The sequence below is a fragment of the Bos indicus genome, chromosome 6 (assembly GCF_029378745.1).
Source record: "Bos indicus isolate NIAB-ARS_2022 breed Sahiwal x Tharparkar chromosome 6, NIAB-ARS_B.indTharparkar_mat_pri_1.0, whole genome shotgun sequence".
In the NCBI taxonomy this organism is placed as follows: domain Eukaryota; kingdom Metazoa; phylum Chordata; class Mammalia; order Artiodactyla; family Bovidae; genus Bos; species Bos indicus.
The window spans coordinates 8739895-8763001 of NC_091765.1; the positions used below are offsets into that span (position 1 = coordinate 8739895).

Genomic DNA, 23107 nt, shown 5'->3' on the forward strand with positions numbered 1-23107 from the left:
TCTGTATTTCAGAAAATGGCTCATAAAGCATTGTGTACTGGTTCCTGCCACAACCTCAGAAAAATGTCCAATATCTAGAGCCCTTGAAAACCTGTAAGTGAAAAAAAAAAAAGTGAAGTCGCTCAGTTGTGTCCAACTCTTAGCGACCCCATGGACTACAGCCTACCAGGCCCTCCGTCCATGGGATTTTCCAGGCAAGAGTACTGGAGTGGGGTGCTATTGCCTTCTCCGTTAACAGCGGCTAGGCATATTTATCTGGAGCTGGTATACTTGATGACAGCCTAAGTGCCCTTGGACACGGCATGCTTGGCCAGCTCCCCAGGTAGCAGCAAGCGAACAGCGGTCTGGATCTCCCTGGATGTGATAGTTGAGCACTTGTTGTAATGTGCCAGGCACGATGCCTTGCCAGCAATGCGCTCGGAGATGTCATTGACGAAGGAGTTCATGATTCCCATGGCCTTGGACGAGATGCCGGTGTCCGGATGGACTTGCTTCAGCACCTTGTACACGTACAGGGAGTAGCTCTCCTTGTGGCTGCGCTTGCGCTTCTTGCCTCCTTCTTCTGGGCCTTGGTCACATCTTTTTTAAAGCCCTTTTTAGGGGCAGGAGCGGACTTAGCCAGTTCAGGCATGTCTATAATGACAACACCCAACATCACAGAAAGATCTTGAAATGCAGGCATGTCTATAATGACAACACCCAACAACACAGAAAGATAAGGAAAACCTGTAGAAGGGATCAAAGAACCACAAATTCCTATGTGGTGGATGTCACCAAAACTGAACCTCAGAGGAAAGGGTGTACCTTCAGAAAGAAAATCAATGGCGTCTGCAGACACTTCTACTAGAGACTCAAGCCGTTGTGGCCTCTGAAAATTAAGCTTATGACAGAGTCATATCCTCTAGCAGCCCAGCCAGAATGCAGTACTCATGCTGACAGCTGCTTCTTGATCCCCATCTACTGTTTCATGCTTCATCCCCAGAGTCTTTACTAAGCAGATTCAGGCATCTTTCTGGGAGATCTATCATTTGTTGAATACAGATTTCAAGGTTGAGCTCTAATCAAGGCATCTTATTGTAGACTGATCACCATGGGTCTGTTTAACACATTCTCTTCTATATTATATGATCACTGCCATACATATAGCCACAAGGAGACACACTCATTGGGTCTGATGTAGTGGATGCTGGCTCAGAAAATCCTACTTTCTTTGGCAATATTCCTCTCAGATGACTTGGGAAAACATACCTATCCTCTGCTCGTATAGAAAGACTAAAGAAATTAAAGAAAAAAATATGGTGTTGCTGAAAAGCCTGTAGCCAAGGAGAAGTGTCAGGGTGGATGGACTTCCCCAACTTTTGAATTCATTGCTACTCTACCTGAGGTTGCAAGCTGCCTAAAGTCTTGCAGGTGTCCTCTTGATCTAACAGTCAGCACTTCCCTATTAGCGCTCAAAGTTCTCAGCATGGGGATGAAAAGAAGTAGGCAGCAACATATGCTCAGGCTACTGAATATTCTTAATCTCTTCTCACACAGGTTTTTGAGAAAATATGGGCTATGGGTGGAGCCTTGGTGACAGAAAATAAGTATCAGATTCTATTTTTTAAAATCACATGACCTTGAATACAGACAAGAAAGCAAAAATAAATAAATAAATATTTGTCTATTCTTTTGCCAGTACCACATTGTGTTGATTACTGTAGCTTTATAGTAAGTCTGATATAGTAAGCTTTATCAGTGGTTCTGGAATGGAAATGGGCACTTTTTGATAAAAGTAAATTACCCCTTAGCTCTAAGTCTTATACATGTATCAGAGAGTTTTACAAGATGATTTAATGTAGCATTTTTTATGCTAATAAACAGTCAGAGATAGACTTTGCCATGCAATAGTCAAATGAGTAACTATATCTATTAGAGGAGCATTGTTAAATTGGAAAAATATCGTTAAACAACAATAATAAAATAACACTAAGATTTATTATGTATACCATTTGGGTAAATTTTAAACTAAATGAGTGTGATTTTCACTGATGTAAATATTTAAATAAATATACATATGAAAAAAAGTGAAAGTTAGTCACATAGTCGTGTCCTACTCTGTGATTCCATGGACTGTAGGCTGTCACGCTCCTCTGTCCATCGAATTCTCCAGGCAAGAGTACTCGAGTGGGTTGCCATTTCCTTCTCCAGGGGATCTTCCTGACCCTGGAATTGAACCTGAGTCTCCTGATTGCAGGCAGATTCTTTACCAGCTGAGCCACTAGGAAAGTACACATTAAAATAAGAATGTGTACTATTGACATTATTAAGCAGGGAGTTAAGGGAAAAACAAAATATAAAACCCAAAACCTGGCAACAGAGATACTGCTGCTGTTCTTTAGTTGCTAAATCATGTCCAGCTCTTTGAAATCCAATAGACTGTAGCCCACCACGCTCCTGTGTCCATGGGATTTTCTTTTGGAGTAGGTTTCCATTTCCTACTCCCATGAGATCTTGCTGACCCAGGGATCAAACCCGAGTCTCCTGCTTGGTAGGCAGATTCCTTACCACTGAGCCATCTGGGAAGCCAGCAACAGAAATAATATGTCATAAACCTAGAAGAATGAGCAATACAATCTATACTTCTAAGGCTGTGTATCTAAAATAGAACAAAACTAGCAGATTACTTTAATTAACTTAAAAATGCATTCCATCTCCATTTAATTGCATAACAACCTTGGTACCTGCTGATATAAAAATTGGTCTGTATTCATGCAAGCTGCATATGGTAGGCTGAGAATATCTAACTTGTGTATATTTCGATCAAAACACACTTCAAAGTAAAATCAACTTAAAGTTATTTCTGGTAATTTATTTGCTTGTAAGATTTAAATATTTTCAAAATCATTCTGAGATTAACTTGTTACATACAATTGATATTGGGAATGTTTTTAAAATATAGCACAGATGCAAAAGATAAGATGTAGTTAATTCAGCATATTTAAATAAATAAATAATTATAAACTAATCCCATGTTAATATTTAGTGTTAATATTTGACTCAAGAGTTTGAAAGTCATGATGAATCTATCATTTCTAGGGTAAGATTTAGTGCAAAGTTCTTCAGAATGCTTAAGACTCCTGAAAATATCATTGACCTCCTATATACTAGCAATGAACAAGTGGGATTTGAAATTAAAAAACAATACCATTTACATTAGTACAAAAAATGAAATACATAGTTATAAATTTAACAAAATACATCTAAGATGTACATAAGGAAAACTAAAAAACTTTGATGAATAAAATCAAATAACTAAATAGAGAGATTCCATGTTCATGAATAGAAAGATTCAATATTGTCAGTTCTTCCCAATTTTATTCATAGACTCAAGGCAACTCTGACAAAAATCTCAGCAAGTATATATGGAGAGGTAAAAGACTGTGAATAGTCAACATAATTCTGAAGAAGAAGAAGAAGAAAGCTGGAGAACTGATGTTACTGACTTTGGACTTACTATAAAGCTACTCTAATCAACAGAGTATAGTATTGGTAAAGAATAGACAAATCAATGGAACAGAATAGAGGGTACAGAAACATACCCACATAAATATAATCAGCCTATCTTTGACAAAGGAGGGAAGGCAATCTAATGGAACAAAGACAGTCTCTTCAACAAATGGTGCTGGAACAACTAGACATCCACATGCAAAAATGAATCTAGCAGAGAACTTATACCCTTCAAAAAACTAACTCAGGGCTTCCCTGGTGGCTCAGTGGTAAAGCACCCACCTGCCAATGCAGGAGACATGAGTTTTTTCCCTGATCTGAATATCCCAGATCCCACATTCTGCACAGCAGCTAAACCCATGACACAATTATAGACCTTATACTCTAGAGCCTGGAAGCTGCAACTGCTGAACCCTCGTGTCACAGCTACTGAAACCCATGAGCCCTGGGGCCTGTGCTTCACAAGAGAAGCCAACCAGAATGAGAAGCCTGTGCATCACCACTAGGGAATAACCTCCACTCAGCATAACTAGAGAAAAGCCCACACAGCAACAAAGACACAGCACAGCTAATAAATAAATATATAAAATACAAAAAACCCCACTCCAAATGGGTCACAGACCTAAATGTAAAATGTCAGACTATAGAAATACTAGAAGTAACATTAGAAAAAAACTACATATCCTTGTATATGGTGATAACATTTTAGATACAATGCTAAAGGCAAGATCCAGGGGGGAAAGCGTATAATTCTGAACTTCATTAAAATAAAAAAAAATTTTTCTGTAAGAAAAGGGGGTAAGAGAATGTGAATACAAGCCACACTGGGAGAAAATGTTTATAAAAGTCACATCTGATAATTGACTATCATCCAAAATATGCAGAGAACTTTTGATTTAACACTCAACAATGAAAAAATGAAAAACCCGATTAAATAACGGGCCATATACCCTAAGAAACACCTCACCAAAGAAAATCAGATCAGATCAGATCAGTCGCTCAGTCGTGTTCGACTCTTTGTGACCCCATGAATTGCAGCACACCAGGCCTCCCTGTCCATCACCAACTCCATCACCAACTCCCGGAGTTCACTCAGACTCACGTCCATCGAGTCAGTGATGCCATCCAGCCATCTCATCCTCTGTCGTCCCCTTCTCCTCCTGCCCCCAATCCCTCCCAGCATCAGAGTCTTTTCCAATGAGTCAACTCTTCGCATGAAGTGGCCAAAGTACTGGAGTTTCAGCTTTAGCATCATTCCCTCCAAAGAAATCCCAGGGCTGATCTCCTTCAGAATGGACTGGTTGGATCTCCTTGCAGTCTAAGGGACTCTCAAGAGTCTTCTCCAACACCACAGTTCAAAAGCATCAATTCTTTGGTGCTCAGCCTTCTTCACAGTCCAACTCTCACATCCATACATGACCACAGGAAAAACCATAGCCTCGACTAGATGAACCTTTGTTGGCAAAGTAATGTCTGTATTTTTGAATATGCTATCTAGGTTGGTCATAACTTTCCTTCCAAGGAGTAAGCGTCTTTTAATTTCATGGCTGCAGTCACCATCTGCAGTGATTTTGGAGCTCAGAAAAATAAAGTCTGACACTGTTTCCACTGTTTCCCCATCTATTTCCCATGAAGTGGTGGGACCGGATGCCATGATCTTCATTTTCTGAATGTTGAGCTTTAAGCCAACTTTTTCACTTTCCACTTTCACTTTCATCAAGAGGCTTTTGAGTTTCTCTTCACTTTCTGCCATAAGGGTGGTGTCATCTGCATATCTGAGGTTATTGATATTTCTCCCGACAATCTTGATTTCAGCTTGTGTTTCTTCCAGTCCAGTGTTTCTCATGATATACTCTGCATAGAAGTTAAATAAACAGGGTGACAATATACAGCCTTGACATACTCCTTTTCCTGTTTGGAACCAGTCTGTTGTTCCATGTCCAGTTCTAACTGTTGCTTCCTGACCTGCATACAAATTTCTCAAGAGGCAGATCAGGTGGTCTGGTATGCCCATCTCTTTCAGAATTTTCCACAGCTTATTGTGATCCACACAGTCAAAGGCTTTGGCATAGTCAATAAAGCAGAAATATACAGATGCAAAAATCATGTGAATAGAATGTTCACATCATATGTTGTCAGAGAAATGCAAATTAAAACAACAAAAAAATACCACTACAAAACTGTTAAAAGGGACAAAATCCAGAACACTGACAACACCAAATGCTGCAGAGAATGAAAAGCAATGAGAACAACCATTCCTTGCTAATGGGAATGCAAAATGGTACAGCCACTCTGGAAGACAGTTTGGCAGTTTCTTACAAAACTAAACATACTCTCATTGTATGATCCACTAATCACACTCCTTGATATTGACTTAAGGGAGCTGAAAATTTACATTATGCAAAAATATGCACATGGATATTTATAGCAGATTTGTTCATGACTGATGAAACTTGTAAGCAATGAAGATGTCCTTCAGTAGGTAAATGGATAAGCTGCTACGCATTCAGAAAATGAAATATTATTCAACACTAAATAGAAATGAGCTTTCAAGCCATGAAAAGACATAAAGGAACCTTAAATGCATATCAGTAAGTGAGAGTCCCTTTGACTGCAAGGAGATCAAACCAGCCAGTCCTAAAGGAAATCAGTACTGACTATTCATTGGATGGACTGATGCTGAAACCAAAGCCCCAATACTTTGGTCACTTGATGCAAAGAACTGACTAACTAGAAAAGACCCTGATGCTGGGAAAGATTGAAGGCTGGAGGAAAAGGGGATGGCAAAGGACTAGATGGTTGGATGGCATCACCAACTCAATGCACATGAGTTTGAGCAAGCTCCAGGAGAAGGTGAAGAACAGGGAAGCCTGGCTTGCTGCAGTCCATGGGGTCACAAAGAGTGAAACGTGACTGAGTGACTGAACAACGACAAATAAAAGATGCCAATCTGAAAAGGCTACATGCTATGTGATCCCAACTACACATAATATTCTGGAGAAGGCAAAACACAATAAAAAGAGCAGTGTTTTCCAGGGGTTGGAGGGGACTTTTAGGGCAGTGAAAAAGAGAGGCAGTTGTCTTTTGGTATCTATGAGGGATTGATTCCAGAATCTCCTCCTGATACTAAAATTTTCAGATGTATAAGCCCCATAGTTTGCCTTGTCCTCCATGTTGAATTCTGGGGATTCCAATCTCAGGTTATAAACATACACACAATACCTAGCTGGTTGAATCTGTGGATGCTGAAGCCATGGATACAGAAGGCTGACTGTTTGATACCATAATGTATATTAGCAGATAAGTGTCACTGTACATTTGTCTAAATCTATAGAATATACAACACCAAGATTAAACCATAATATCATACTTTAGTGGGGTATGTTGATAACAGACTATGAATATGTGGAGGGAGGAGTTATATAGGAAATTTCTGTGCCTTCCCTTTGATTCTGCTGTGAACTTTAAATGGCTTTTGAGAAACAAGGCCTTAATTAAAACCCAAACATGCACTGGGATGACCCAGAGGGATGGTATGGGGAGGGAGGAGGGAGGAGGGTTCAGAATGGGGAACACGTGTATACCTGTGGTGGATTCATGTTGATATATGGCAAAACCAATACAATACTATAAAGTTAAAAAATAAAATAAAATTAAAAAATAATAAAATAAAAAAATAAAGCTCATGTCTTTATACCCTTATCCAAATAAATTGAAAATTCAATGTTAAATGCCACTGTTATGGGCTGAATTTTGTCTCCTCCTGCCACAACAACAATTTAAAAAACCCCAAACTTTTGTTGAAGCACCTATATTTGGAGATAGAATCATTAATGAGGTAATTAAGTTAAAATGCACTGAATAGGGTGGCCCTTGATCCCATGTGACTGGTATCTTATAGCAAGAGATTAGAACATAGATGTACAGAGAGAAGACCATGTGAAGACAGGGAGAAGATAGCCATCTCAAGCTAAGGAGAGAACCTCAGAAAAATTCTAACCCTGCCAACACTTTGGATTTCTAGGCTCCAGAATTGTGAGAAAATAAATTTCTGATATTTAGGTCACCCAGTCTGTGGTACCTTAGTAACTCAGCTCTAGCAAACTAATATACCCTTGATAATATACATTACTTCTCTCTGAAAGAGATGTTGTTTAGTCACCTAGCTGTGTCTATTTTGCAACCCTACGGACTGTACCCCACCTAGTTCCTCTGTCCATGGGATTTCCAAAGCAAGAATACTGGAGTGAGTTGCTGTTTCCTTCTCCAGGGGATCTTCCCAACCCAGGGATTAAACCTGTATCTCCTGCATTAGCAGGCAGATTTTTTTTACCACTGAACCACCAGGAAAGCCCCATGGAAGAGATGAGAGAGTGGTTAAACTTTGGCATAAAACAGGAAAGAACAATACTCCATATCATTTAGGACATATTTGCTTTGTTTCTGTATACAGTTAAAGGACACTAGGACCTTGATCAAAATTTAACCAAAAAATCTTCATTATTTTAAATGTCTGTGTTCTCTGATAAAATGGAATCACACACACATTGAGGTCATTAGTGATATAGTCAAAGGGCCCCAAGAACTTTATTTTAATCATTTACTCACTTTTGCAATAGAGTGAATGTGTGCATTATGGGAAGGAAATCCTGAAATTTCAGAGTTGCTAAAATATAATTAGTTTCTAGATCAAATCCCAAATGCCTTATACATAAACGTGCAGTGATATCAAAACAAAGCACAAGTGTTCTGTTAAAATCTGAAGAGGATTTGAAGGCAGATCTGTGACAGCCAAGAGATAACTGACAGTGTGATAAATCTTTGCCCAGGGGAATTAAACAGATTTGAAATAAAATCAATTATTAAAACTTTCCCCCTTGTATGAAAGTTACATAAATATTAAACACTAAAAGTATATATTTCCTGAAATGAAGTATCTCCATGCTTAACAAACATATTTTTTGGGTGTGAAACCACAAAACATAAATGGAATAAAGACACATAATATTATAGTGATATCTAACACATTCTCTTTTGTTACCCTCAATTAAATAACAAAGCCTCGCTCTTCTCTCAGTGAGAGGTGGATGCGTGTCAGCAATAAGGAAGCCTCTACTATTCATCCAACCAAATACTGGACATGATATCATAACAGATGTATCCTCATGAAATTCTCAGGTAGAGAATTTGCAGCTTTCTTTGCCAAATATTCACTTTGCCCACTTCCTCTTGTTCTTTCCAAGTATGAAAATGTTTCTTGTGGTTACAACTAAGGGTCAGAGCTCCATTTCGGGCAACTTTGGACAATAGTGAATGCAGCAGGGTATCAGGCAAGCTGCAGAAAGAGAATGAAGGATGTCGATCTATAGTTTGTAACTAGAAGCACAGGGACTGAGGGATGTTGGGCAAATATAGTTCATTTGAATAGCACATTATCGAACTCTTTTTGAATGTCCTGATATCACTTATTAAATGTTATCTGAATGTCAATGTACTTCCCCAGCTGGCCAGAGGCCTCACCTCCTCCATTGTTTCTGGCCTCTGAGGACACCTATGACTGAGTTCAGCAGTAAGAAATGTTTTCCTTCTATAAAATGTGTAATTTAGTACATTTACACAAATGTCAAATAGATAAATTACCAAATGCATTACAAGTATATTAGAAACAGTTAAAATTCTAACTATATAGAAACAGTTTAAATTTATATCAGTCAAGGTTGACCAAGGAACAGAAATAGAGTATAAAAACACACACATGCACACACATATAATTTACTATGAGAAATTTTCTTATACAATTTTGGGAGCTGACTAAACCACTCCAAATCCAGGGAGTAGCTGAGAAGGGATGAGCCATGGAAAAGAGAAGGTGACTGCAGATCAAATTGCTGTTTTAAGTCTTTCAGTTCAGTTCAGTTGTTCATTCCTGTCTGACTTTTTGTGACTCCATGAACCGCAGCATGCCAGGTCTCCCTGTCCATCACCAACTCCCAGAGTTTACCCAAACCCATGTCCATTAAGTCCGTGATGCCATCTAACCACCTCATCCTCTGTCGTCTCCTTCTCCTCCTGCCCCCAATCACTCCCAGCATCAGAGTCTTTTCCAATGAGTCAACACTTCACATGAGGTGGCCATAGTACTGGAGTTTCAGCTTCAACATCAGTCCTTTCTAAGAACACCCAGGATTGATTTCCTTGCAGTCCAAGGGACTGGTTGGATCTCCTTGCAGTCCAAGGGACTCTCAAGAGTCTTCTCCAATACCACAGTTCAAAAACATTAATTCTTCTGCACTCAGCTTTCTTTATAGTCCAACTCTCACAACCATACATGACTACTGGAAAAACCATAGCCTTGACTAGATGGACCTTTGTTGACAAAGTAATGTCTCTGCTTTTTAATATGCTGTCTAGGTTGGTCATAACTTTCCTTCCAAGGAGTAAGTGTCTTTTAATTTCATGGCTGAGATCACCATCTACAGTGATTTTGGAGCCCCCACCTCCCCCAACAATAAAGTCAGCCACTATTTCCACTGTTTCCCCATCTATTTGCCGTGAAGTGATGGAGCTGGTTACCATGATCTTAGTTTTCTGAATGTTGAGCTTTAAGCCAACTTTTTCACTCTCCTCTTTGACTTTCATCAAGAGACTCCTTAGTTCTTCTTCACTTTCTGCCATAAGGGTGGTGTCATCTGCATGTCTGAGGTTAGTGATATTTCGCCCGGCAATCTTGATTCCAGATTGTGCTTCTTCCAGCCCAGCATTTCTCATGATGTACTCTGCATATAAGTTAAAAAGCAGGGTAACAGCCTTGTCGTACTCCTTTTCCTATTTGGAACCAGTCTGTTGTTCCATGTCCAGTTCTAGCTGTTGCTTCCTGACCTGCATACAGGTTTCTCAAGAGGCAGGTAAGGTGATCTGGTATTCCCATCTCTTGAAGAATTTTCCACAGTTTCTTGTGATCCACACAGTCGAAGGCTTTGGCATAGTCAATAAAGCAGAAATAGATGGTTTTCTGGAACTCTCCTGCTTTTCCCTGATCCAGTGGATGTTGGCAATTTGATCTCTGGTTCCTCTGCCTTTTTTAAAACCAGCTTGAACATCTGGAAGTTCATGGTTCATGTATTGCTGATGCCTGACTTGGAGAGTTTTGAGCATTACTTTACTAGCGTGTGTGATGAGTGCAATTGTGTGGTAGTTTGAGCATTCTTTGGCATTGCCTTTCTGTGGAATTGGAATGAAAACTGACCTTTTCCAGTCCTGTGGCCACTGCTGAGTTTTCCAAACTGGCTGACATATTGAGTGCAGCACTTTCACAGCAGTTAAGTCTTTTTCAAATTTCATAGCATTTAAGTCTTTGGAGTTTAGAAAAGGCCTTGCCCCTCTCTAAAGGGCACCCACCTCATAAAGCCAGGTACATGTGGCTTCCATTTTCATTTACTATGAATTAGTCTTTTTGGAACTTTAATTACATCTATAAAATTTCTGGACAGTAGCACCTACACTCTTGTGTGACTGAACTACTGGAACAAAGTGTGTATGTGTTACAAAATGGCTGCCATCTCCTTTCCACTTTCTAACATAAAGGAGTGAATAACTCTTTTAATCCACTGGAAGCTTACTGGGAAAAAAAGTTGTTTGGAATTTATCAGTCTAGCCAATTGATACATAACAAAACCAACAATAACAAAAAATAAACTTTCTCTATACTGACATATGTAAGTTCATTTATTTCATATTTAACTCATCAAATATTACAAAGCCATATTCTTGCTTGGAGTTTCAGAGATATAATTATATAAACACCATGCAATTTTTGACAAAAGACAGATTTAATTCTTGAAGTGAAGAACATATTTAATTTTGTGTCATCAAGCATATATTAAATATTGAGTAGTTTCCCAATGGGACTTCCCTGGTGGCTCAGAGGTTAAAGCATCTGCCTGGAATTCAGGAGACCCAGGTTCGATCCCTGGGTTGGGAAGATCCCCTGGAGAAGGAAACAGTAGATTAAAAAATATTAAAATAAATCTACTATTTTGTATAGAGTTCAAAGTCTATAGAGAGATTTTAATTAAAAACTTAAGCATTCTATACTAGGATTAAATGTGTACATTATCAAAAGACAGAGAAAAGTCACTTAAACAAGTATGAGGGTGATCAAAATAATTTAAATTATGGTTGATGCTTCAGATTAGCCTTGCGTGCACTTAGCTACTGAGAAACCATTAAAAAGGGGAAATTGTTTACAGGCAGAAGGAAAAATGATACACAAAATTTTTGAAAATCTTAGATGCTCGAGAACATAGAAACAATGAATAGAAAAAGCAAAGGGCAATTTTGACTGAGCTATGAGAGAAGGACTTTATTTTTAAGGGAGGGATATTAAATATAGATTGTTTCAAGGCAGTAGACAATACTGCCAAATTTTAAGCCAGCAAGTAACAAACTTACTTCTTAATTTTCAAAAAAGAATTAAAGGGATTAGAGAAAAGATTATCAAGTAGAAGCACTTGAACTCAGCTCCTCTCACAAAAACAAAACAAAACAAAACAAAACAAAAAAATCAAAAGTAACTGCTAAACAACCATTTACTAAAAAGGACTGCAACCTTCAAAAAATGATATTCTACCTACAAAGACAAAGAGAAAGCCACAAGATAGTAGGAGAGGCCCATTCAATTTGCAGTCAGATCCCATACCCACCAGGTGGGCAATGAAAAAACTGGAAAATAATTGTTACAGAGGGTCTCTCACAGGATTGAGAGTTCTGAATCTACATCAGGCTCCCCATTATAGGGGACTGTCACTGGGAGGAGAAGTCCCCAGAGCATTTGGCTTTGAATGCATGTGGAGCTAGATTGCAGGAGCTCCACAGAACTGGAGAAAACAGAAACAAAACACTTGGAGGGCACACACAAGGTCTCATGCACACTGGCACCCAGGAAAAAATTATTGACTTCATAGATGCCTGAACCAGACCTACCTGCTGGTCTTGAAGGGTCTTCTGGAAAGTCAAAGGGGTGGCTGTGGTTCACTGTGGGTTTAAGGACCTGGTGGCTGAGACATTGGGGAGTACTCATGGGTGTGAGCTCTCACAGAGGCTGCCATTTTGACAACAATGTCTGTCCTCATCCAACAGACTGTTGGCTCCAGGGCTGGAAGGCCTCAGATCAAACAACCAACAGGGCAGAAAAACAGCCCCACAAGGCAGAAATACAGCCTCACCTATCAACAGGCTGCCTAAAGTCTTCCTGACCTCAGAGCCACCTCTAAACACACTCCTTGACATGGTCTTGCCCACCAGAGGGACAAAACCCAGCTCCACCCACCAGTGTGAAGCCTCACACAAGGAAGCCTACATAGCCTCTTGGACCAGCCTCAGCCGACAGGAAGCAGAGACCAGGAGGAAGAGAACCACAGACACCAGAAGAAAGAGGACCTCAATCCTGGAGCCTCTGGAATGGAGACTATATGCAGGAAAAGAGACAAAATAAAACAGCAGAAGAGTATATTTCAGATAAAGAAAAAAGATAAACCCCAGAAGAACAACTAAATGAAGTAGAAATAGACAATATAATAAAAAAATAATTCAGAGTAATTATAGTAAAGATGATCCCAGAACTCAGCAAAAGAATGGAGGCACAGATAAAGAAGATAAAAGAACTGCTTAACAAAGAGCTAGAAGATCTCAGAACAAACAGAGATAAATAAAATAACTGAAATTAAAATGCACTAGAAGCAAACAATAGCATAATAAATGAGGCAGAAAAATGGATAAGTGAGCTGGAAGACAGAATGATGAAAATCACTACCGTGGAACTGAATAAAGAAAAAGAATGAAAGGAAAGAGGACAAGCTAAGAGACCTCTGGGTCAACATTAAATACACCAATACTCACACTATAGGGATTCCAGAAAAAGACAGAGAGGAATGGCCTGGAGAAATACTTGGAGAGATAACAGCTGAAAACTTCCCTAACATGAAAAGCAAATAGTTACCCAAGTTCGGGAAGTGCAGAGAGTCTCAGACAGGATAAATCCAAAGAGAAAAACCCCAAGAAACATAGTAATCAAACCAACAAAAAATAAAGACAAATAAAAAATATTAAGAGCAACATACAAAACACAAGGGAATTACCATAAGGTTATCAGCTGATTTCTCAGCAGAAATTCTGAAGGCTATAAGAGAGCCCCATGATATATTTAAAGTGATTAAAGAAGAGAACCTACAACCAAAAATACAGCTGCATTCTTATTCAGATTCAATGGAGAAAGCAAAAGCTTTTCAGACAAACAAAATCTAAGAGAATTCAGCACAACCAGACCAGCTTTGCAACAAAAGGCAGCTAGAAAAAAGAGAATTATGAAGAGAAAAACTCACCAGTAAAGGCAAATATGTATTTTAAAGGTGGGTAATAATTTGCATATAAATATGATATCATAACCAGGAATCATGAAAGAGGAGAGCACAAATGCAGGATATTGGAAATGCATTTGAAATTAAAAAGACCAGGACATTTTAAAGGTTTGATTATATGTCGATTGCTGTGTCTAAGCATCATGGAAGCACAAACCAAAAATATACAATAGATACACACTAAATTAGTAAAGAAATCTGAGCACAAAATTAAGTTAGTCATCAAATCATAAGAGAAGAAAGCAAAAGTCAAAGAGAAAAGACATAAGAAAACAAATCTAAAACAATTAAGAAAATGACAATAGGAACAAACATATTGATAATTACCTTAAATGTAAATAGATTAAAAGACAGAGACTGGCTAAATGGATACAAAATTAAGACCTGCATAGATGTTATCTACCAGAGACCCACTTCAGAATTAGGGACACTACCGAATGAAAGTGAGGGTATGGAAAAAGGTACTGCATGCAAATGAAAATCAAAAGAAAGCTGGAGAGGCAATACTCATATCAGAGAAAAGACTTTAAAGATTGTTAAAAGAGACCAAGAACACTTCCCAATAGTCAAAGATCATTCCAAGAAGAGGATTATAATTGTAAATATATATGCACCCAACACAAGAGCTCCTCAATATACAAGACAAATGCTCACAGCTATAAAAGGAGAAATCAACAGTAATATAATAACAGTGGAGAACTTTAACACTCCACCTACACCAATGGACAGATCATTCAGACATAAAACTAACAGGAAAACACAAGACTTAAATGACACATTAGACCAGGTAGACTTAATTGATACTTACAGACCATTCCATCTAAATGTAGCAGAGAAGACACAAAACACTGACCAGGATTGATCACATGCTGGGCCACAAAGATAGCCTTGGTTAAATTGAAGAAAATTGAAATAATATTAAGAATCATTTCTGACTACAATGCTGTGAGATAAGAAATCATTTACAAGGGGGACAAATTGTAAAACACAAAAACATGTGGAGGCTAAACAATATGTTGCTAAACAGCCAATGGATGTCCTAAGAAATCAAAAGGTAATTAAAAAGTACCTAGGGACAAATGAAAATAAAAGCAAGATGATTAAAAACCAATAGGATGCAGCAAAGGCACTTCTAAAAAGGAAGTTTATAGCCATAAAATTTTACCTCAGGAAAAAAAAAAATCTCAGAAAACCTAACCTTACACCTAAAAGAATTAGAAAAAGAAGAACAACAAAAAAGCACACACAAATTTGGCAGAAGGAAAGAAATCATACAGTTTAGAATAGAAATGAAACCAAAAAGTAGCAATGATTAAGAAAACTAAAATCTGGTTCTTTGAAAAGATAAAAAAAATTTAATAAACCTTTAGCCTGACTTATCAAGGAAAAAAAAGGAGAGGGCTCAAATAAATAAAATTAGAAATGAAAAAGGAGATGTTACAATGGACACCACAGATATACAAATGATTATGAGACTACTACAAGCAACTAAATGTCAATAAAATGGGCCACTAAGAGGAAATTGATAAATGCTTAGAAAGGTATAATCTGCCAATACTGAACCAGGAAGAAAGAGAAAATATAAACAGACAAATCACAAGTATTGAAAAAGCAAAACAAACAAACAAAAAACTATGATTAAAAAACTTTCAAAAAACAAAAGTCTAGGACCAGAAAGCTTCACAGGAATTCTATCAAACATTTAGTGAAGAATTAACACCTACCCTTCTGAAACTATTTCAAAAAATTGTAGAGGAAGAAACTCTCTTAAACTCATTTTATGAGGCCACCATCACCCTGATACCAAAACCACACCACACACACACACACACACACACACACACACACAACAACAACAACAACAACTACAGAATAATATCTCTGATGAATATAGATGTAAAATTTCTCAGCAAAACACTATCAAACTGAATTTGACAATACATTAAAAGGAGCATACATCAAGATCAAGTGGAACTTAGGGATGTTTTTCAACATTTGGAAATCAATCACGGTGATGCACATTAACAAATTGAATAATAAAAGTGATATAATCATCTCAACAGATGCAGAAAAAGTTTTTGACAAAATTGAAAACCTATTTATGACAAACACTCTCCAGAAAATTGGTATAGAAGAAACATACCTCAACATAATTGAGGTCGTAAATGACAAACTCATAGCGTACATCATATGTAACAGTGAAAAGCTGAAAGCATTTCCTCTAAGTCCAGATACAAGACCAGGATCTCCACTCACCACTTTCGTTGCAGTTTTGAAAGTCTAAAACTCTGAAAGCCATGGCAATCAGAGAAGACAAAGAAATAAAGGACTCCAAATTACACAACAGTAGTGGGAGAATTTCGGAGAAGGAATGGCAACCCACTCCAGTGTTCTTGCCTGGAGAATCCCAGGGACGGTGGAGCCTGGTGGGCTGCCATCTGTGGGGTTGCACAGAGTCAGACACGACTGAAGTGACTTAGCAGCAGCAGCAGCAGCAGCAGTGGGAGAATTTAACTTACAACAATGGACAGATCATCCAGGCAGGAAAGAAATAAGTAAACACAAGCTTTCTCAATTTTGAACTCAATGAGTGAGTTGTTCCATATCTAGTCTTAACTTGCTTCTTGACCTACATACAGGTTTGGTTTCTTAAGAACCAGGTCAGGTGATCTGGTATTCCCATTTCTTGAATAGTTTTCCACAGTTTGTTGTGATCCACATAGTAAAGGTTTTTTGTGTAGTCAATGAAACAGAAGTAGATGTTTTCTTGGAATTCCCTTGCTTTCTCTGCTGCTGCTGCTAAGTCGCTTCAGTCGTGTCTGACTCTGTGCGACCCCGTAGATGGCAGCCCACCAGGCTCCCTGGTCCCTGGGGTTCTCCAGGCAAGAACACAGGAGTTGGTTACCATTTCCTTCTCCAGTTCATGAAAGTGAAGTCGCCCAGTCGTGTCCAACTCTTAGTGACCCCACGGACTGCAGCCTACCAGGTTCCTCCTTTCATGGGATTTTTCAGGCAAGAGTACTGGAATAGAGTGCTTTCTCTGCTGCTGCTGCTTCTAAGTTGCTTCAGTCTTGTCCGCCTCTGTGCGATCCCATAGATGGCAGCCCACCAGGCTCCGCTGTCCCTGGGATTCTTCAGGCAAGAACACTGGAGTGGGTTGCCATTTCCTTCTCCAATGCATGAAAGTGAAAAGTGAAAGTGAAGTCGCTTAGTCATGTCTGACCCTCAGCGACCCCATGGGCTGCAGCCTACCAGGCTCCTCCGTCCATGGGATTTTCCAAGCAAGAGTACTGGAGTAGGGTGCTTTCTCTATGAACCAGCAAATGCTGGCACTTTAATCTCTGGTTCCTTTGCCTTTTCTAAATCCAGTTGTACTTCTGGAAGTCCTCCATTCATGTACTGTTTGAACATTCTTTGGCATTGCCCTTCTTTAGGACTAGAATGAAAATTGACCTTTTCCAGTCTTGTGACCATTGCTGAGTTTTCCAAATTTGTTACTGAGTGGAGCACTTTAACAGCTTCATCTTTGAGGATTTGGAATAGCTCAGCTGGAAGTCCATCACCTCCCACTAGCTTTATTTGTAGTAATGCTTTCTAAGGCCCATGTGACTTCACACTCCAGGATGTCTGAGCCTAGACAAGTGACTACACCATCATGGTTATCCAGGTCATTAAGACATTTTTTTTTTTTTTTTTGGTGGGGGGTAAAGTTCCTCTATGGATTCTTGCCATCTCATCTTAATGTCTTCTGCTTCGGTTAGGTCCTTACCATTTCTGTCCTTTATCATGTCCACCCCTGTGTGAAAATTTTCCCGGATATCTCCAGTCTTCTTAAAGAAATATATATTCTTTCCCATTCTGTTGTTTTCCTCCATTTATTTGCACTGTTTATTTCTAGTCTCTCCTTGCTATTCTCTGAAACTCAGTATTCAGTTGGGTATATTTCCCTTGCCTTTCATTTCTCTTCTTTCTTTGGTGGTGGTTTAGTCACTAAGTCATGTTCGACTCTTGCAACCCCATGGACTGTAGCCTGCCAGGCTCCTCTATCCTTAGGATTCTCCAGACAAGAATACTGGAGTGGGTTTCCATTTCCTTCTCCAGGGGATCTTCCTGACCCAGGAATCAAACCCAGGTCGTCTGCCTTTCAGGAAGACTCTTTACCCACTGAGCTACAAGGGAAAATCTTCTTTCTTTGGTTATTTGTAAAGCCTCCTTAAGCAACCACTTTGCATTCTTGTATTTCTTTTTCTTTGGAATGGTTTTGGTGACTGCCTCCTGTACAATGTTACAAACCTCTGGCCGTAGTTCTTCGGGTATTCTGTTTACCAGACCTAATCCCCTGAACCTATTCATCACCTCCACTGTATGATATAATCATAAGGGATTAGAACCAGACATGGAAAGACTGACTGGTTCTAAATTGGGAAAGAAATTCATCCAACAAGGATGTTTTATATTGTCACCCTGCTTATTTAACTTGTATACAGAGTTGCTGCTACTGCTGCACTTCAGTCATGTCCAACTCTGTGCGACCCCAGAGATGGCAGCCCACCAGGCTCCCCTGTCCCTGGGATTCTCCAGGCAAGAACACTGGAGTGGGTTTCCATTTCCTCCTCCAATGCATGAAAGTGAAAAGTGAAAGTGAAGTCACCCAGTCATGTTAGACTCTTAGTGACCCCATGGACTGCAGTCCACCAGGCTCCTCCATCCATGGGATTTTCCAGGCAAGAGTACTGGAATGGGGTGCCATTGTCTTCTCTGTGTATACAGAGTATGTCATGTGAAATGCCAAGTTGAATGAATCACAAGTTAGAATCAAGATTGCCAAGGAATGTAAAGAACAGACTTTTGTATTCTGTGGGAGAAGGAGAGGGTGGGATGATTTGAGAGAGTAACACTGAAACATGTATATTACCATATATGAAATAGATCACCAGTCCAGGTTTGATGCATGAGAAGGGCAGTTAGGGCCGTTGCACTGGGATGACCCTGAGGGATGGGGTGGGGAGGGAGGTCAGAGGGGGGTTCAGGATGGGGGACACATTTACACCCATGGCTGATTCATGTCAGTGTATGGGAAAAACCACTACAATATTGTAAAGTAATTAGCCTACAATTAAAATAAATAAATTAATTTTTAAAAAGAAAAAATATTTCCATATTGACTATGTATATGAATTTTTATATTTAATCCAAAATAAAGATATGTTAATAAAAAGAAAAGATTTCCAGGAAAAATATCAACCTCAGATGTGAAGATAATACCACTCTAATGGCAGAAAGTGAAGAGGAACTAAAGAGCCTCCTCATGAGGGTGAAAGAGGAGGGTAAAAAAAAAAAAAAAAACTGGTTTGAATTTCAACATTAAAAAACTAAGATCATGGAATCTGGTCTCATCACTTCATGGGAAATAGAAGGTGAAAAGTGGAAACAGTGGCAGATTTTCTTTTCTTTGGGTCACAAATCACTGCAGACAGTGACTGCAGCCAGGAAATTAAAAAACTCTTTCTCCTTGGAAGGAACACTATGACAAATCTGGACAGTGTATTAAAAAAGCAAAGATAATCACTTTGCCAACAAAGGTCCATATAATCAAAGCTATGATTTTTCCAGTAGTCATATACAGATGTAAGAGTTTGGTAATGAAGAAGGCTGAGCACAAAGAATTGATACATTGAATTGTGATACTGGAGAAGACTCTTGAGAGTCCCTTGGACAGCAAGGAGATCCAACAGATATCCTAAAGGATATCCACCCTGAATGTTCATTGGAAGGACAGATGTTGAAGCTGAAGCTCCAGTAGTTTGGCTACCTGATGTGAAGAGCCAACTCACTGGAAAAGACCCTGATGTTGGAAAAATTGAAGGCAAAAGGAGAAGGGGGCAGCAGAGAATGAAGTGGTTAGACAGCATCACTGGCTCAATGGACGTTAATCTGTGCAAACTCCTGGAGATGGTGAAGGAGAGGGGAGCCTGGAGTGCTGCAATCCATGGAGTCACAAGGAGTCGGACACAATTTAGCGACTGAACAACAATAAATACAAGCTTTAACTAGCACAATAGATCAGATTCATTTAACTCAATTAATGTCCTATAAATATCAATTAAGTATTAAAGCAGAATATACTTTCTGCACAAGTGCACAAGGAACATTCTCTAGGATATATTACACCTTGGGCCACAAACCAAGCTTTGGAAATCTTAAGAAAATTGAAATTGTATCAGGCATCTTTTCTGACCCAAATGCTATAAGACTTGAAATCAATCACAGGGGGGAAAAATGTTAAAACACACACACACACACACACACACACACACACACACAAACACACTGAAGCTAAACAGTGCACTGCTAAATAACTAAGTCATCACTATGGAAATTAAAGAGGAAATAAAAAGACATTTAGAAAAAAATGACAATGAAAACATGATCACCCAACACTTATGAAACACAAAAAAAAAGCAGTTGTAAGAGGAAGCTTATAGCATTCAATCTCACTTCAGAAAATAAAACAAAACAAAATCTCAAGTAAACAATCTAATCTAAAGCAGCTAAAGGAGGAAGAACAAAGAAATCTGGTCAGTAGAAGGAAAGAATCATAAACATAAGAGCAGAAATAAATAAAATTGAAATGAAGAAATCAATAGCAAATATCAATAAAAGTAAAATGGTTTCTTGAGAAGATAAACAAAATTAATAAACCTTTAGCTTGACTCCTCAAGAAAAAAAAATGGAAAGGATTCAAATTAATAAAATTAGAAATAAAAACAGAGAAATCACAACTGACATAAGAGATTATTACAACCAAGTATGTGCCAATAAAATGGACAACGTGGAAAAAATGTATGTATTCCTGGAAAGTTAAAACCTTCCAAGACAGAACCAAGAAGAATTAGAAAATATAAACAAACCAATCACATGTAATGAAGTCAATAAACAAATCTCCAGGATCAGATGACTTCATAGGGAAATTCTATCAAACATTCAGAGATAAGCTAACACCTATTCTTCTAACACTTAAAAAAAAAAAAATAGCAGAGGGAGGAACACTCCCAAATCTGTTCCATAAGGCTACCATCATGCTAATAGCAAAACCTGACAAAAATATCTCAAAAAAGAAATTTATAGACCAGTATCACTAATGAACATAGATGCAAAAATCCTCAACAAAACAGTAGCATGCAGAATCCAGTAACACATTGAAAGAGCCATACACTATGATCATGTGAGTTTTACCCCAGAATGCAAAGATTCTTCAGTATACACAAATCAATCAATGTGATACACCAAATTAAAAATTAAAGAATAATAACATACGATCTTCTCAATGGATGCAGAACAATTTTGACAAAATTCAACAACCATTTATGATAAGAACTCTCCAGAAATTGCACATAGAGGGAACCTACCTCAATATCAGTTCAGTTACTCAGTTGTGTTGGATCTGTGACCCCATGGACTGCAACACACAAGTCTTCCTGGTCCATCACCAACTTCCAGAGCTTACTCAAACTCATGTCTAAAGAGTTGGTGATGCCATACAACCATCTCATTCTCTGTTGTCCCCTTCTCCTTCCACCATCAATCTTTCCCAGCATCAGGGTCTTTTCCAGTGAGTCAGTTCTTCACATCAGGTGACCAAAGTATTGGAGTTTCAACTTCAGCACCAGTCCTTCCAATGAATATTCAGGACTGATTTCCTTTAGGATGGACTGGTTGGATCTCCTCGCTGTCCAAGGGACTCTCAAGAGTCTTCTCCAACACCACAGCTCAAAAGCATCTACTCTTCAGTGTTCAGTTTTCACTATAGTCCAACTCTCACATCTGCACATGACTACTGGAAAAACCATTGCTTTGACTAGATGGACCTTTATTGGCAAAGTAATGTCTCTGATTTTTAATGTGCTATCTAGGTTGGTCATAGCTTTTCTTCCAAGGAGCAAGTGTCTTTTAATTTCATGGCTGCAGTCACCACCTGCAGTGATCTTGGAGACCAAGAAAATGAAGTCTGTCACTGTTTCCACTGTTTCCCCATCTGTTTGTCATGAAGTGATGGGACTGGATGCCATGATTTTAGTTTTCTGAATGTTGAGCTTTAAGCCAACTTTTTCACGTTCTCTTTCACTTTCATCAAGAAGCTCTTTAGTTCTTCTTCGCTTTCTTCCATAAGGGTGGTGCCATTTGCATATCTGAGGTTATTCATATTTCTCCTGGCAATCTTGATTCCAGCTTGTGCTTCCTCCAGCCCAGCGTTTCTCATGATGTAGTCTGCATATAAGTTAAAAAAGCAGGGTGACAATATACAGCCTTGACATACTCCTTTTTGTATTTGGAACCAGTCTATTGTTCCATATGGTCAGTTAATCTATGGCAAAGAAATCAAGAGTATACAATGAGTAAATTCAATAAGTGATGCTGTTAATTTGACTATTCAATAAGTAGTTCTGTTAAAACCAGATGGCTATATATATAAAAGAATAAAATTAGAACATTCTCTAATACTATGCATTTTTTTATGTTTATTAGGTTATAGATGTTAGACATTTTGGTAACCTATAATATTTACAAATATATAAATCAATTCATTATGTTGTGTACCTTAAACTTCTTCAGTGTTTTCTGTCAACTTTACCTAAGTAAAACTGAGTAAGAAAAAACTTTCTGACATTTGCCCAAACATGAAATATTTCAATACATCTATATCCATATATAGTTGAAAAAATATTTTTGTTATTAGGTCTGCTAGTTTGGGCATATCAATTAGTATCTGATAGATTTAGCTCTTTACCTTAAATTGTGAGATTATGACATGAGATTATAACTAACACATGAATTGTAAAGATAAGTAATCATTATTCAGGATCTTTGAAACTCACAATTTTTAATTTCTTAAGGATTATAGTTTTCATAGGTTTATTCTGCATATCTAGAGTCACATCAGGAAAATATAGCATTTATTAAACAAAAATCTTCATTTTGGTTACTTGCCTTGAAAATATGCTAGCCATTGAATTGATGATTTGATTAAGGGGCTGGAAACCAATACTTGAAAAATCAGTGAAAGTGAAAGTCACTCAATCGTGTCCGACTCTTTGCAATCCAATGGACTATACAGTCCATGGAATTCTCCAGGTCAGAATACTGGAGTGGGTAGCTGTTTCCTTCTCCACGGGATATTCTCAGCTCAGGGATCAAACCCGGGT

General features: G+C 38.4%; 1 non-coding gene and 1 pseudogene across 1 annotated transcript; one reads left to right on the forward strand and one right to left on the reverse strand.

The window, feature by feature from the left end:
- Window positions 1–251: 251 nt before the first annotated feature.
- Window positions 252–631, reverse strand: LOC139183522 (histone H2B type 1-L-like; annotated as a pseudogene).
- Window positions 632–11398: 10767 nt separating this feature from the next.
- Window positions 11399–11470, forward strand: TRNAS-GGA (transfer RNA serine (anticodon GGA)). The gene has a single exon. It is a non-coding gene; the product is annotated as a tRNA-Ser (tRNA).
- The last annotated feature ends 11637 nt before the right edge of the window (window positions 11471–23107 follow it).